This window comes from Notothenia rossii, assembly GCF_949606895.1.
Source record: "Notothenia rossii genome assembly, chromosome: 1".
NCBI classification, from domain to species: Eukaryota; Metazoa; Chordata; class Actinopteri; order Perciformes; family Nototheniidae; genus Notothenia; species Notothenia rossii.
This window is the reverse complement of record NC_136912.1, coordinates 58,335,315-58,351,945: the sequence shown is the minus strand read 5'-3', so window position 1 is coordinate 58,351,945 and position 16,631 is coordinate 58,335,315.

Genomic DNA, 16,631 nt, shown 5'->3' with positions numbered 1-16,631 from the left:
CAAGATGAGCAATACTTGAGAAAACACAATCACTGGTGTAAAAAAGGGCAGCAGACTTGCATAAAGAGGATTAGGCCTTTCTTTAACCTAGCTCATATTATCCAGAACAGATGGGCTTCAGAGAGTCGTTTTCTTCTTCTTCTTGCCTCAAGGAACCTTCCTGAGCACTTTAATTGCCATTTTTTTCTCCAACTGATGTAATGGTGGGATATATTTTTCATTACAATAATGAGGTAACACTTGCTCTCCTTGGCCTCTCATTATCACATCTCCTACATCACTCACTAAACACAAATGTAACCCCACCCCCTTCCTAAAATCCCCGCACTCTAACTTCTACTATACATCCTTAACCGTATAATCAACAGCTGCTGTCCCCCCCTGCCTGACTGTGTTGATGAGAGCTCTTCATTAGAGGCCTGCAGGACAATTTGAAGCTCTGCACAATAATACTCTGACCAGCAGGCACATTTTAAAGAGAAACTTCTATTGGAAAAATGCATCAGATGGACACTTTGCCATCAAAACACATGCACTGATCACAGTCCAGAGCACATTAAAGCCAACCTAGAAACTTAGAGTAAGATGGTCAGCCTGATGTTTTCTCTGAGGGCTCTTACACCATTTGTTCAATCATCAGCACATTTTTTTAAAGAGTTTCTATTTTTTTTATTTCAAACCCTAACCACTAAGCTTGTTGCTGAAAGGTGATGCAAAGAGATGCTGCACATATTTAACAATAAAATAGTTGTTATCATTCACCAAATTTTGACTTGATTAAATATAAGGTTAAAAATACTTTTATTAAAAGGAAGAAAAAACATAAAGATTAACATTAATTACTTGTAACATTAATGCCTAAATATTTACAGGTATGATGATATGAGCCTTCATCCAAGGAGGCATTATGGGTCGAAGCATATTCTTAAGCCTTAAACACGGTAAACATTTAATATTAAGATGGTTTTATTTCTACATTTAATATTAAACTCATTGTGGATCTGTCCTGGCAATTCATCAGCAAACCTTAAGATGTTACAGACCAAAAACACATTTTACTTTAAGAGCTATATGGGCTTATTTGTGCATGGTGCCTGCATTGTTCAAATCAAATTGACTAGAAATTCATTTTAAATTCAAAAATAATTTTGGAACAGTGGAGTACACAGGGTTGCCATTCTTTCTGACCTGGCAACATTTAACCTCTGGTCCCTCTGATGATATAACAAATGAGTGACAGGAAGTAATTGTGATAAAAAGAGCTTCCCCTGACTAAAAATGCCATTAAGTTTTGCTTTATTAAAAGCAGTGAGTAACCGATGATCAGACTTGTTGACACGGAGGCTCATCATCCACAAACACCAGCTCACCCTGAGAGAAGCATGCACGGACATCTGTACCAGTCCCGCTGAATGATGCCGTAGCTGCGACATATCATAGTTTAAATGGCCTCATCATTTCAGCAAATCCAGCCATATTCCCTCTTCTCTTTTTGTCAAGTGACAGGACAGCTGATGGCAGAGAAGCTCCGCTACCTTTCAAGTTTTCAACCAGGCGCCGTCACATGCGACCGCACAACCAAGAAGAAAAAAGTCTGTCAGCAGTGATGCCAAAAGCTTCAATTTTTACAGAGCAATTAGGGGTTTCATCACAGCGGAGTGATGTCAGGATTCATTACGGCTCAGCAACAGCTAATTGCTTCAAGGTTAAAGTAACAGATCAGACGGCAATATATTTTAAGTGACAGACTCAAATTCTGGTGGTGTTTCAGAGAGCACAGAGCAGACATTAAGGGAGAGTACTCGGGAGGATGGGGGCTGAGCAGCTATTGGAATTACTGCACATTAGCATTGAGATTGGTTAGAGCATCAGTCTCAGGAACATGCATGGGGACTGGTGTTTGGTATACCTCTGTGAAGTGGAAAACAAAGGACAATGTAACATGCTCGTTGCAAACATCATTTCAAGTATCAGTTCTTGAATTGTCATGAGTATAAAGTACTGACCCTTATCTGAAACTAATGGAATATCTACCAGGCTGTTCCTACTCATACCTTTAATGTAATGCACACTTGCTCGTAAATAACCAACGTTATGGTGAGCCAGGACCGGCAGGGCTGAATCTGAGGAGTCTGGTGACGCAGTGTGAAAAATAGTTCAACAGAACCAAAATCCAACTTTGACTATGTTATTCAACCACTTAACTAATAATAGGTAAGCAATTAGCATACAATGACATTCTTATTCATACCCAAACCACAATCCTTTCCTTAACCTTACCAAGGAGGGGTCAATGCAGGGGCACTGATGGTTCTCGTTGCTGAAAATTCGTAAGATGCACAGGAAATAACAAAATAACTTTTCATGACATATTGCTTGAGCAGTTGTACAAGGATTAGGAGACGTCTTTGTGTAAATACTTGCTAACATACTGTAAGTCTAAAGTGTTCAGCATCTTTTACATGGTTGTCTGTTTTGCTTGTGACCCCCTCCAATGAAGCCATATCTCCTTGCAACCGCTAACCATAAGCTGCTATACACCCTGGGAGCTTTTCGATCAAAGTACTGATGTTTATCTCTCAGATATATTTAATTGAAACATTTTTAAAGACATGAAATGGTAAAGCTTCAGTATTTTACAAGAAAGAGCCAAAGATAAGAGAAAAAGTCATCTCACGGACACTTGTACGGTTTTCTGATCCCAGGTCAGGAACCACAGAGATATCTGCACAACGCTCATACATATTTTTTTATGATGATATGGATAACTTGTTAGCAAAAAGTTGGCTATTTACACATCAAGAACACGAGGTCCAACATGAGCATTTATTTAAAATGTTGTTTGTATTGCCAGCTGCCAAAGGTAGATCAAAGCCACTCCAATTCTAGCTCCGTTTTGGTCTCAACCATTCCTGTGCAAGATATCTGCTTCCAAAGCTAAATGCCCCACTCTTTTGTCTTTTGTCTGGTCGTTTGGTCCTGGGCAGCTAGCAGTTGGTTTTCAGAGTTCTCACTTTAAAAACATCCGTCGGACCATAACGACGCCACAATGCTGAAGCCAAGCAGTAAAGTGTCGGGGCGGACAAGAAAAGTCAATCAGCAGAACGTCGCCATAAAACATCCTGTAAAACAAAGCAAACCTCAGTTATTCCCCGTGGCTTTATCACTACAAGTGACCCCACTCACATACAAGTTCACATATGTAACCCATTGTCAAAATAACATTATTGTCCATAGCCGCTCTAAAGGCCCAGATACACCGGGCCGAAATCGGCAGTAAATGGGAGTCGGGGCGAACATGAGCGTGGGCACGCCCTATTCGGAGTGGTGTGCGCCGCACCGTCGGGTCTTTTCTGCCGACCTGACGCCTTTTCTTGCCGATTCAACATGTTGAATCGGCGTCGGGAACACCACCGGAAGTCGGACAAAGGGATAACACTGATTGGCTGTTCAGCTAGCGAATCAGTGCATGAGAAGCGTTAACGGAAGTGAGGGAGGTAAACAAATGATTTCAAATGGAAGATGGAACACACACGGACGGCTATTTCACCTCATCGGTTTATAGAGCTCCTGTTCGTTCAGGTTTTCAATGAACGAGAGTGAAAATGGAAAGAAAAACGCTATTTGTTGTTTGTTTATATCACAGTCTGTTCTTCTTCTCTGTCTTCCGGTTGTTCCGGTTGTTGCCTCTTTTGAATGATGAATATACACTACCGCCGCCTGCTGGTAAGGAGAGTTATTGCCACTCACGCATACGCAGTTCATAGGTGCTCGGCTCGTGTTCCAGTGCGCGAAGTCAGCAAATACGCAGGAGAGCCCGGCGACGCAACAGTCGGTGTCGGCGCCGGCGACTTCTCATGTGACTGGCCGGTGTATCTGGGCCTTAAGACATGGCAAGAGTGAGCTAAAGTAGAGCTCTTGCTTCAGTCTGGGCTAATATAGCACTTATATTTAGACCTTTTCTTATCTTAATGACCCAATTTAAGAGCGAAATCGAAAGTATTTGAGCAAAATGAATTATAGATTTGTGCACCCATGCCAGAGAGCCGTTGGAGTCATTTCTTTCAAATGAGCAGTTGTTTACCCTTGGCCTTTTTCTCCTCTTAGAGTAGAATACCTGATCCTTTGAACTGATTGTTTGTTTAACCGCTGCTGGGAATCACGAATCCCCGAGGTCTGAGTAAGTGTTGATCTAAGGTTGGATTTGAAATAGCCTAATGAGGAACTCTTTGGATAATTAGTGATAGCTGGAATGCTTGTGGATAATTTGAGTGCTTTGCCACCCTGTACGAGCAAGACGACGGGAGGAGGGCGGATGATGAAAGAACAGAAAGATCAGGGTTAATGAAAATTAGCATGTCAAGATACTCCCTACCTCTGTGTTTTCTCTTTCTTTTAATCTTTTGTTCCTCCTCAAGATGCGTTATTGTTGATGTAATGGAACAATTAGCGGTGCTGTTCATTGTAGTGATAAGGCTCTGCTGCTGGAACTGAAACTAACGCTGTGGTAATTAGAGTCGGGGAGGTGTCTGCTGGTGGGGTCCAGCAGGAAATGAAGAGGTGGCAGTGAGCCTGGGGGAGAGGAAGGCTGTCCCCCTTCTGTGCCCACTCTGCAGTCAGTGAGAGACCACAAACAAGAGTGGTGCCAGCTCAGACAATCATACAAGTCAGGACTGGCCTGGATTAAACCACCAGTAATTCAGCTTTTGATAGCTTTCACAGTTAATGCGTCATGCAGGCCTATGTGATTGTGTATGTAAAGACACACAGCCATGACTGGTGAAAGGACATTTGATCTATATTATCTTTCTTAATTCATTAATTGCTGATCATTATCTTGATTTATAGATTTCATTGGACAATACAATGATAGAAAATAGCAAAAAAGGTCCATCCCAGTTTAAAAAAAGAAGAAGATGTCTTTAAATGTTGTGTTTTGTCAGTCCAAATTCACTTGAATATCATATAAACCAGGAAAGCAGGATAACGCCATAATTGAGAGAGTGGAAACTGCATTTTCAGACATTTACGCACCCAAAATTATGTTTAGCAATTAGTATATTATCAAAATAGTTGGCAAATATTTTTCTGTCCATCTATTATTTGGATTAGTGGACTTATCACTGAAGCTCTACTTCATTATTATAGGGTTGTCATTTGTTGTTATTACCTATTGTTACAGTGAAACAACACATGTATAAAATCCCTCCAGTGTTTTCTGTGTGTGAGTGATGAGACAGCTCGGTTACATGCTAATGGTTGAAGAGAGCTTTGTAAATAACAATCAGCTCCATGTAGTCATATGTACAGAAGCCCCAGCATGAATCTTGTCTAAACAGAACCAGAGCCGGATATGATTTTAAATATGGCAGAGTGAGCCGTGTGCTAACCTAATTTCCATTCCATTGTTTGTTTTTGTTTTGGATCACAAGAATAAGCAGTGAGCACTTGCTGGAGGTTGTGTTGTGGCACAGTTAATTACATTTTTTAAATTAAGCCTGTCTTCAGATCAGCTGACATTAAGAGCTGCGTCGGGTGTGAAGGAAAGGCCTGATAGGAGTTTACAAGTACCTGCGACACAAGCTCGGGCCTGCCGAGTGCTGAATGTGATTAGGAGCTGGTGCTAAGCTCTGTCTGGCCCGTCACCACTTCACTGCTGCGGCTGCAGGCCGTGCAAGTTGTTGATTGGCACAGCATTTGTAGATATTTCACACAACCACCCTCTCCTGCTAGAATTGGAATGAGTTTATTTCTAACATTCATATTGAAATGTGGTGTGAATCATGGACATATACATGTGGGCATGAACAAAAACAGTTGCTAAAAATGTTGCTAAATGGAGAGGATCACCAAGGCAGTCAGAAACAATAGTTTTTCACTGGCAGTGGGAAATAAACCGTGCTTTTTCAGGGACAAAACTGGTCTTTCTCTGATTTATCTATGGGTATGGGCTTTTTATAAGGTTATTTTCCCTGCAGCCACACAAAGCATGCTACCCCCCTGGTTGAAGCGATTTGCTGTTCACAATGCCTCAGCTTAACCAGCTAGGTCAGGTCAAGTTGACTCAGACAATAGGGACTTTAGTGTCTCACCCACAGCACAGGGTGTCGCAGAAACAAAGCAGCGCGCTGTAAGTGGAGCAAACATTTCATAAAGTCGTGGCCTGAGTCCATAAATGTCTGTTCTAATCTGCTAGTTCCCATCAAGCAGACCTTTTCTCCGTTTTCAGGGGGGGGGGGGGGGGGGGGAAGAAAATAGGCATAATATTGTTCCACATTACTTCCTTATGCCAGAATCCTTTTGGAATTCTGATTTGCATTACTACAAAACGTGTTTTTACACATTTGGTCATTTATCTAACATTTGTAGTCAAGGTTATTGAAATAATACCATGGTTGATTGTTTTACAACATTTTAAACCAAAAATCTATATAAAAAACAAAAAAAGAATAAAATGTTTTACATTTTGTCCACTCAAAAATATATTTTGTATAAATGTTGTGATACTAATTCCCGCCCTAATGCCAAGTCCTATAATGAAGAAAATTTAATAAGGACTTCAACAATGAATTTATCAGTCGATTACTCATTATTAAACAACAATTATCATAATTCAATAACTGTCAGTAAACATGTTCTCAAAACAAAGCTCAGGATTGAGCTGTTTAATGTGAATATTCCGTTTGTCTTCAACTGAACAAAATATCTATATTTTGATTTTAATACATTTGAATATGTTAGCCTTGAAGGCATTTTTCAATATTTATTTTGTATTTCAAATACCAAAATATGAATACAATTGCCCTTAAACTACTGACACATTAATCAATAATGGAAATAAAAAGTAATAGGATGCATATCATAATGGTCTAAACCTACAGACACAGAATTTCAGTTTTTATGGTATGACCTTTAGGTTTTCAGCACATATAGAGGATGTTATATCATTAAAGGGTTTCATACACTGTCACTGATACTCTCCTCTGAAATGACGAGGGGAGAGGCCCAATTATAACAGAACATATGTGCGATAATAGGGAGATAATTGAGTGGTGTTCACGCACCCATTTTAAGACCCAGCAGCCATCTCTCGACTCAGCTGCAGTATGAAATATACACTTCAGCTCGCTCATTCTGGCCCACAAACACTGCAAAAGCAGCAACAAGTTATCATTACAATACACAGTATGATGTGAAATATAAACTAAAAAGTATTACCACCACGCCTAAATGCAGGTTCTCAAAGAAAACCCCCTGAATAAATCACAGAGGTCGTATACGTTGTCCATGCTTTATGGATGTGCATATCAACACCTACGGGGAATTCGTATACAAAGGTCTCTCAGCAGCATACACAATGGCTGCATATAGCGAGAGATGAACATCGAATTTGTCACATTTGAAACGCTAATGTTTAAACCAAAAGGAAGAGCACACAGTAATGTGTTCATTCATCTGCATAAACACCACCTGTCCCGGCACAGACGACTCCTCAAGAAGCGAAAGTTTAGTGGCAGCCTGTGAGCGAGCCAATCAGTGGGGGCCCAGCTGTGGTTTCACCAACCCGTAGCGTTTTCAAGTGTCAGAAAGCGCTCTGAGTACTGTTGGTGGTGCTAGAGAGAGAATACTTTCATTTCATGTCATCCACCAGCGAGACGAATAGGCGACACGATAACAAAAAGAAAAACAGGGTGCGCTATCACGATTGACATCCAAAGGTAATTTATGCTGGCCCTTTATTTACTCACACAGCCTCCGATACACACTGAGAGCTGCTGTTGAAGGCTAATTTGGAGCATATTTGGCATATCGCAGGCCCTCTTCCTTAAGAATTTCCATCATTTGTCTCTGGCATGAGCAATGTGTTATAAAATCCAGAGCAGCATTGATCACCTCGCCTTTTTTATATTGTTATCATCCCTGGAACAGCTTCTTAGTGCCAAAGCTTTTGTTTGTTTTTCCTGTTGTTTTCTTCCTACACTGATACTAGAACAATACTGTCAGCTTCTGTCTTGACTCCTTTCCAAAAGTGGAATATGGCATGTTCCTCAAATGGTATCTGTAATGAAAAGGAAAGCTTGCCTCACATGACACCTCTTCAGCTGCATGGGAGGGACAAAGCTTGTAGTTTGTTTTGATGGTTAAAGAGGGGATGGCATCTGGCATCGTAATTATTTGAATAAATTACCTTAGAGAACTGATAAATGAAACCGAAGTGCTGTCAGTTCTTGATCACATTCAGGGTTCTTTTTTCAAGCACAATTCTTTCAGAAATACATCTGCGATTCTCAGAAGCCTGCTTCTTTTAATTATGTGTCATCTGCTCTTGTGACTGCAGTATTTTATTATTTGATAAATGCAGTTCAATTACCTATTGCTTTTGATAAATATAATTCCGCCAGCGGAAATCTTTTCTCTCTCAGGGTTCGGTTTTCTTTTTTTTCATTTTCCACAATTGTAGTTTAGGTAATGGTCACTTCTTTCAAGTAGCCCACTTTCAGCAGAAGCTTTTAAAGGTAGAATTGTGGGTAAGTCGACTGTCACCACCAAAATCATATGACTGATCCACAAGGAAGAAAGGGCCAATTAGAGATCATTTGGCAAAGAAGCTTTCGATTGCTTTCACTCCCGTATTATTTGGTCTTCTGTTGACCTCTGCTGAGAGCAAAGGCGGTTCTCTGGCTTCCGGAGAGGGTTCGCTGCCACGCTGCTCTTTCATCTCGCTTTGTGAGAGCACAAGTGCCTGTGTCCTCAAGCCACTTTAATCAACTTAATGCAACTGATACTGCCTGTTGTTATGAGCCTTGGTCTGATTCAAAGAGACCCACAGATGGACGGGGCTGTGGAGGCTTTTCTGCACACCTCTGTGGCCAACAAGTGCTATGCGGGTTAGAGATGGAGGCAGGGGGGAGACGGGGGTCATGGGATATGCAGACAACACTCAGACAACCTGTCTGTAAGGGCATGCTGGTTCCTCTCTCCTCTCCTTCCACATCGGAGTCTTTACAAGGGCTACACTGCACATCTGACATGATATGTGGGTGATGGACCTTTGTTTAGTTCAAAGGTTCATACCTCTTTATTCCTAAGTCCCTTTGTGGAGCCTTGGGCCTTGAAATATGTATAACTGTCCTTTTCATTCCAGCCATCTGAGGGGGGAATCAAAGCCACAAGTTTCTGTGGGATCAGTTTGAAATGGAGTGTCCATACAGTGTCATCATTTCTTAACCTGCTACCTGCATGCACAGAACCCTTCATGACCTCCAAACCATGAACATCCACTCAGTCATGTGTTTCAAATGTGCAGCTGTGAGTATTTTCAGGTAAGTCTGGAGCAGATGGGCTGCTGAAACATTTTATAATTGTACTGATATTCTAGTTTCGTCTGGTTTGATGTGAAGCACGGACAGCGTTATTTTCTTTCATTTCATATGGTTAATAAGGTTACACCATAATAACTCTTCTAATGGATGCAACATTTTCTTCCAAATATTCGTCTATGTGCTAATATATTCAAAAACTTCATAACATGAACGTGCTAATGAACAGCAGAAGATATTTCACATGGTGTAAACTAAATCCTCATGTTTTCTTCCTGCAACGTGCAATGTCTCTTTAATCATCATTTGAAGTCACTTACACTTTAACTTAAAATATTACTCCTAGTTCATTATTAGAAAAGAAACACATTTTTCAGTTTCTGAAATGGCTGCGACGTTTATATTGTGTTCAAATAAATAGATCCTACGATTAGAAGTAATGTATAGATTGTTTATTAGGTAAGCTATTGCAAGCCCCTGAAACACCTCCACTATTTCATATCTGAACATGACGATAAAAATGCACTATTTTGCTGAACATAATGAAACTAAAGTTAGAGTTTCACGGTGCTGATGCCCTTTCACAATAAGGAACATTGGCATTTCACAAACACACTGAAAGCACTCTAACAGTTGTGTCAGCTAGCCAGACATCAATGGCTTCATGCTCAAATATACATTTAGGGCGGACTGACACGGCTTTGGGTTTTTAGCATGAATACCAATAGACAGGCAGTTAATAATTTCATCTTCATATATTCAATTATTTGCTATGTTTTTATAAATAAGCTATCTAGAAAATGTATCTACATGTTAATATATCATTAGCAACATGACGACCGCTAGCAGCGTTGCTAACACTTCCATCCAAAGCAAGAATCAACCAAAAATAATCCTAAAGAACTAGAACTCTCTATCTTAGTGCTATGATAACAGCAAAAACAATCACCAGTGGTAATAAGAAGTCAGGCTTTCAATTATAACTCAGTAGAAAGAACGCTTTTATCTCTATCTCTACTAACCGTCTTTACCTCTTCCGTCAACGAAGCCATAGTCTACAGTTACCAGAGTGAACATTACTCCTGTTTTTGCGCTTCCCAGAGGTAGTTACTGTCGATATTTTGTTGAGTAGTCAGTGATGCCATGAATATTTAAAGGTTTTGGTACAATTACATTTTTATTTTGCTTCTAAGAAATGCAATGTGAATAATGAGCAGTCTAATTTTCATTCAAAGATGTTGTGCCTTAGCAGGAATGTACTACAACGTGGAATTGAAAGCAGTGGTTTGGTTATTTAAAGTGCAATGTAAATATGTTGTGGTTACTTTATAAAATGATTAAAGTCAATGTAAAAAGATCTCTCTGGGAAACACTGATGACAGAAAAAGGAATTGTCTGTCTAATACCTTTGTCTATTGTCTGCTATATGAGAGGAGTTTAATTGAGTTGTGCAGAAGCCTTACTAAAGGACAGAGTGAGACACACAGCCCTCCGAGCCATGACATTGTTTTTGACTTGGCAAAGTGCTGAGCTCAACAACAGCCCACTAACAAGGAGACAATCACCCCTGAAGGAAGGATGCATACTCAGAATGGCAGGAGGACTGCTCTTTAAAGGGAAGTGGTGAGCACTCACTATCCAACACTCCTGTTGTGGGTTCCATCCTCAGTCATAACAAAGGTGTACCGGACCACTGATCTTCAGACTCCGTTTCTCCCGCTTCATTTTATATTTGCTCTGTAGTTCAACATCAAGATTTCTCTTCAATATCAATAATTTAGCTGTTGCTTGGAGTTCATTTTCAAAGCACTCAGTCAGATGAAGAAAAACTGTATCAACTTGCTTTTATCTAACTCTGAGAACAAACCAATCTAAGGCATTGATGTTATTTTGCTGCTTTGTTGTCTGAATTGGAGCGTTGATCCCCGAGACACAGTGGCGGTTTTGTTTTTATCTTTGGATTAAGGAAGCATAGGTCTTTTTTAGATTGGGGAGTGCTTTTCCAGGGGTCAAATAACAGATTAATAGGTCCAGTAATGAGCTCCCCGGAGTGTCCAAGTCTCTACCACTTCCCCAACCTCCATTATGTCCTTTTATGATGGATGGTGGCAAACATCATTCACACATCTCAAAGAAAAATTACTCGGATGCTTTGTGTGAAGGAGAAACATCAGCTGTAGTGATATATCGTTCTGGTGTGATGTTCTCTTTTGTATCTTTTGTTTGTCATCCACGCTAAACTGTCACTGCTGTCTCCTTTTGCTTGGTCTCGGCGCAGCAACAGGAACGTCAACACGCCACTCTGGGTTTCTTGAAGGTGCTTAAAGAAACTCGGATTTCTTTAGATCTGGTGAATTTGTCTGCTTTGATCCAATCACGCCCTTGATGCTCAGAAAATATGAATGACAAGAAAGAAAGGCTGCCCATTGTTCGGTCCCAATAAGCCACTTACTGCCAAATCAGCACAAAACAAGTCAGAGATGGTCTAGGCAATCAAATCTATAGTGACACGTTTATTTGGCCTTTTCTCGCTGTTAAATCTGATTTGCAGAGCAAGGCAAGGCAAGTTTATTTATATAGCACCTTTCAACACAAGGCAATTCAAAGTGCTTTACAAAAATGAAAGACATTAAGAGCATATAAGAAAGCATAAGAAACATATTATGAAATGATATTTAAAAACACTAATTTAAAAGCGAAGATAAAAAGCAAAGATAATAAAAGTTACAGTGCAGTTTAAGATATTAATATATCAATTAAAAGCAGCGGCAAAAAGAAAAGTCTACAGCCTGGATTTAAAAGTAATCAGAGTTGCAGCGGACCTGCAGGTTTCTGGGAGTTTGTTCCAGATATTTGGAGCATAATAACTGAACGCTGCTTTACCATGTTTAGTTCTGACTCTGGGGACAGAAAACTGACCAGTCCCTGAAGACCTGAGAGCTCTGAATGGTTCATAATTTAGCAGGAGGTCAGAAATGTATTTTGGGCCGAAACCATTCAATGCTTGTATAAAATGTATAATCTACAATAAAATCTCGTATGAAATGGTGTTACGATGTCTAAAGTTACTGATAAATCACATGTTTCCTGCCTGGCCGCAGCATGTATCATTACCCTCTCTCGTCCGGGCGGTAAGAAAGGAGCCCTCAGCCAGAGCAGCAGCAGCCAACAAGCTGACTGTTGCTATCTGTAAACTATGCCGACGAAACATAATTTCAGCCAATCAGCGTCGTCAGATCTGATGGTCATAGGCGCCAATTTCGCCCCGTGTGTCTGTGAGTTGTTTGGAATCGTATCCAAGGTCTGCGTCTGCAGGTGGAGACTCCGTGTGCTAGTGGATCGCCGGAGCTGTACATTAACATTTACATGCTTATTGTAGTTGTAAGTGCAATGCCTGTAGCACCATGGAGCATACTGTATGTGTGGGCTGGACCTGTATTTTACAGGAAAGGAATGAGCAGAGGGTCGAGTTGTCGATTCTTGTTCAGTTTTCTGTGACTCCTCACCATTTCTATAGCCCCACCAAAAATAATTTCCACCAGCCGCCACTGCTTTAGATATAATATCAAGGCAGCAGGAGGAGAATATCAGAAGTTGAATAATGTCCTCTAGGTTTTCATCATTAATCTGACAATTGTGTCACGGTGTTTGAATTGATTTTAAGTGGACACAGAGACAAAACATTTGCTGTACCTGATACAGAGGCACTGACTGCTTGTCTGATTTTCTGAATTTTGTCTATGAAGAAGGAGGCAAAATAATTGCACGCCCTGGTGGATAAAAATTCAGAGGCTACTGACACTGGGGGGTTAGTTAGTCTGTCAACGGTAGCAAACAAGGCACGTGCGTTGTTTTTGTTTTTGGCAATGATGTCAGAGAAGAAAGACTGTCGGGCAAATTTCAATTCCAAATTATAAAGGCCAAGTCTCTCTTTATAGATTTCAAAAGTGAACCTGGAGATTTGTTTTTCGACACCTACGTTCAGCTTTTCGGCACTCTCTTTCTTCTGCTCTCACGGTCATGGCCTTTCTCCATGGAGATATTTTCTTGCCAGTTGCTTCCTTTACCCTAGTTGGAGCAATGGCATCTATAACATTTTACATTTTTGAATTAAAATGATCTACGAGCTCATTTACTGAGATGTTACCAGGGGCAAGTGTGGAAGAAAAATTCTGAGTAAGCATTTCCCTAGTATTTTCAGTTAATAGTTTGTGGTTACCTCTTTTTGAACATTTTTGTGAACAGAAATAGAGCTCTCAAAGAAAGCACAGGAATGATCAGAGAGTGCAACATCAGTCACCACAACCTTAGAGATATTCAGACCCTTTGAGATAACTAAGTCCAGAGTGTGCCCCTTATTGTGCGTGGGCTCCGTCACATGCTGAGTCAGTCCATAGCTATCAAGAACACAAAACAGTTCTTTAGCCCCTCTGTCCTGGGGGTTGTCAACATGGATGTTAAAATCACCAACAATGACTAGACGGTCAAAGTCAATACACACTATAGACAGCAGTTCAGTAAAGTCATCAAAAAAGCTTGCACAGTATTTGGGTGGTCTATATATATTTAGGAACAGAGCACGAGAGGAGCATTTCAGCTGAAGGGCCACATATTCAAAAGAAGCAAAGTTTCCATAAGATGTCTTCCTGCATTGAAGGGAATCATTGAACAAAATAGCAACTCCACCCCCTTTCTTATGCATTCTTTCCTAACTCATAAAACTAAAGTTGGGAGGGGTTGATTCAATAAGAACAGCTGCACTGTTATCTTGTTCAATCCAATTTTCCGTTAAAAACATAAAATCGAGATTGTGCTCAGTGATAAAATCATTGATTAAAAATGTTTTACCTGCCAAAGACCTGACATTTAATAAAGCTAGTTTAGTTTTCAGTCAGATTTTTTGTGACAAGCTGTGGCTGACATGGAGTCACTGCTAAATGTGATAAACTCACACAAACGTTTGAGCGCTTCCTGTATCTAAGATGATTCACCGCTCTTAATCTATTACCTATCAACACAGATATCGGCAAAGCTATTGGCAGGCAGGGCTCCAGCTTGTCCTGGAAAGGGTTGAGAGTGCCGTACGCCCTTGAGCCTGGACCCAGCACATATCAGTTAGAGTTTTAACTAGTACAGATGTGCACCATGAGCAATATTTACGCAGTTTTATGACTATTTTATTATTATATTAGCATTTAAATGTATGGGTAGACAGATGAATATTAGATGATTCTTCAACATGACATGGACAAAGGTTTCACCATCAGTTTGTGATAGGCAATACTAGAACATTAGTTGCAAACGAATACCAAGTTAAATCAAGGCCTAATCACAAACATCAATATCAATAGTGCAATCAATATTCTTTATTATTAAAGATGCTAAACACTAGAATTTTTTGTGAAGATGACATATTGATGAGCTTTATGGTCCATTTATTTAGCATGTTACACCAAGCTCGGAACTGCATTGGCACTGAAATTAGTTGTCTTCTTGATCATTCCTAATCTTTAACATAATTACCACAGGGCTCCATGCATTTCCAAATAACTGCTGTTTATATGTAAGATATCATTTCTAATGGAAGGCTTGATATCATTCGTCCTAACTATTGAGGAACGATTGGACTGTGAGCCTTTTTTCCAAAACAATGAAATACAGGTCTATAAATGTTAGCTAACTTTAACTAAGTTTATGCTTCTTCGGATAAAAACCCAAAAGAAAAAATGTTGGGTCCAGTAAAATCTGCTCTGAAATGATCTAGTACTTTTTCCAAGAACGTTTAAATCATTCCGCACTGCCAAATACAGTAAAAAAGCTGTGCATTTTGTGCAAAAATATTTTTGTTGTATTTCAACTGTGGTCCCATATGTCCGCAGCAACCATTCTTTACTGGAGCAGTTTCAATCGTGTATTCATAATTCAGATATAGGCAGCAGCGCCAGCTGTTTTCCAATCTACTTCTGAAATTCCAATTTGCAGGTTCTTCCATGCATTCAACCTACATTTTTAACACTCTCTGTAAATTACTCAGACCAGGCAATGGTTTATAACAACACGTTTATTGTGTGCACTACACAAATAGTACTTTCTATACGGTATGTAAGGGAAAGATTGCAGTTATGGCAAATTATTTATGGTTAAAATATGAAGTCCAAAATAGATAGCTAAGTCTCTGTATTGATAAAAAAGCGAGGGTTAATTTCACCTCTGTAAAATGAACCAATGCAAACCTGGATGTAAATTGTGAGGTATGGAAGCCAATTTAGAAGTAATTTGTAGCGACGCTGGACTGTGAGATCTCTACAGTGCTGTGCGTTTGCTTCCCCATTAAAAAGCTGAGTCATTAAATCTGGCCATTACCAGATGGATACATTGGAATATAATTCACAGTTGCAAATGTATTAAAAAATTAATCAGGAAATTGTATTTTTGAAATTCTGGTATGCTGAGAGATCGTTCATTAAACCCTCCGGAAGTGTTGCAGGAAAACCGGAGTTTCACACCTACTAGCTAAATCCCAATTTATGGACAGCCCGCTCTCATTGTAGATCTTTGATGAGCAGCGGGGAATGTTAAAAATCCTTAACAGTGTCGGCCTTGTCATCCCATGGCTGGTTAAGAAGTGTCGGTAGCGAAGCATAATCAGCTACCAGAGCGGCTCCCCTGGTCAGATATCTCTGTCCACCATCATTAACTGACCTTACACGTGTAGAGAATAACCATGGGGGGAGGACAGACAGTACAGCAGTCACAGGAGACAGATCTCAGGAGGTGATTACTTTATGCTACACCATGGAGCGATGCTAATGACCTCTGTGCTCTTGCATTAATGGCCTTTGCTGTCACATTATCATGTGGCAGAGGTGTATGAAGAGGTCCTCACCTCTCTGAGACAGTTTAATCAGAAAAAGCTCTACTAATACCCCGAATGAGGTAGGATAATTAGGACGTGCAGGGACAAGGAACTTTGACGGTTTCATGTGACTGAAAAAGTTCTTTAGTCACCTACGATGGAGTCAAGGTGTTTGTGTGATATTCTTAGGACCTCAGGTTTCACAGATTTTCTCAGGATTTTATTCTGTATGCTTGTAAAAAGCAGAATTTACTTTTTTTTTTATTCATAGATGTTTCAACCATTTTTTGCTTCTTCTTTCCAAGAGTTATGAATTTGACGTGAATCTTATGTCTGCGATTCAGGTACCAATGTGACCTTAAAAAAAGTCTTATAAATAGCAGACATTGTTAAGGAAATTGTTCTTATTATGTCCACTATTTCAAATGTAATTTAAAAACCTGTTTTCATTCTCA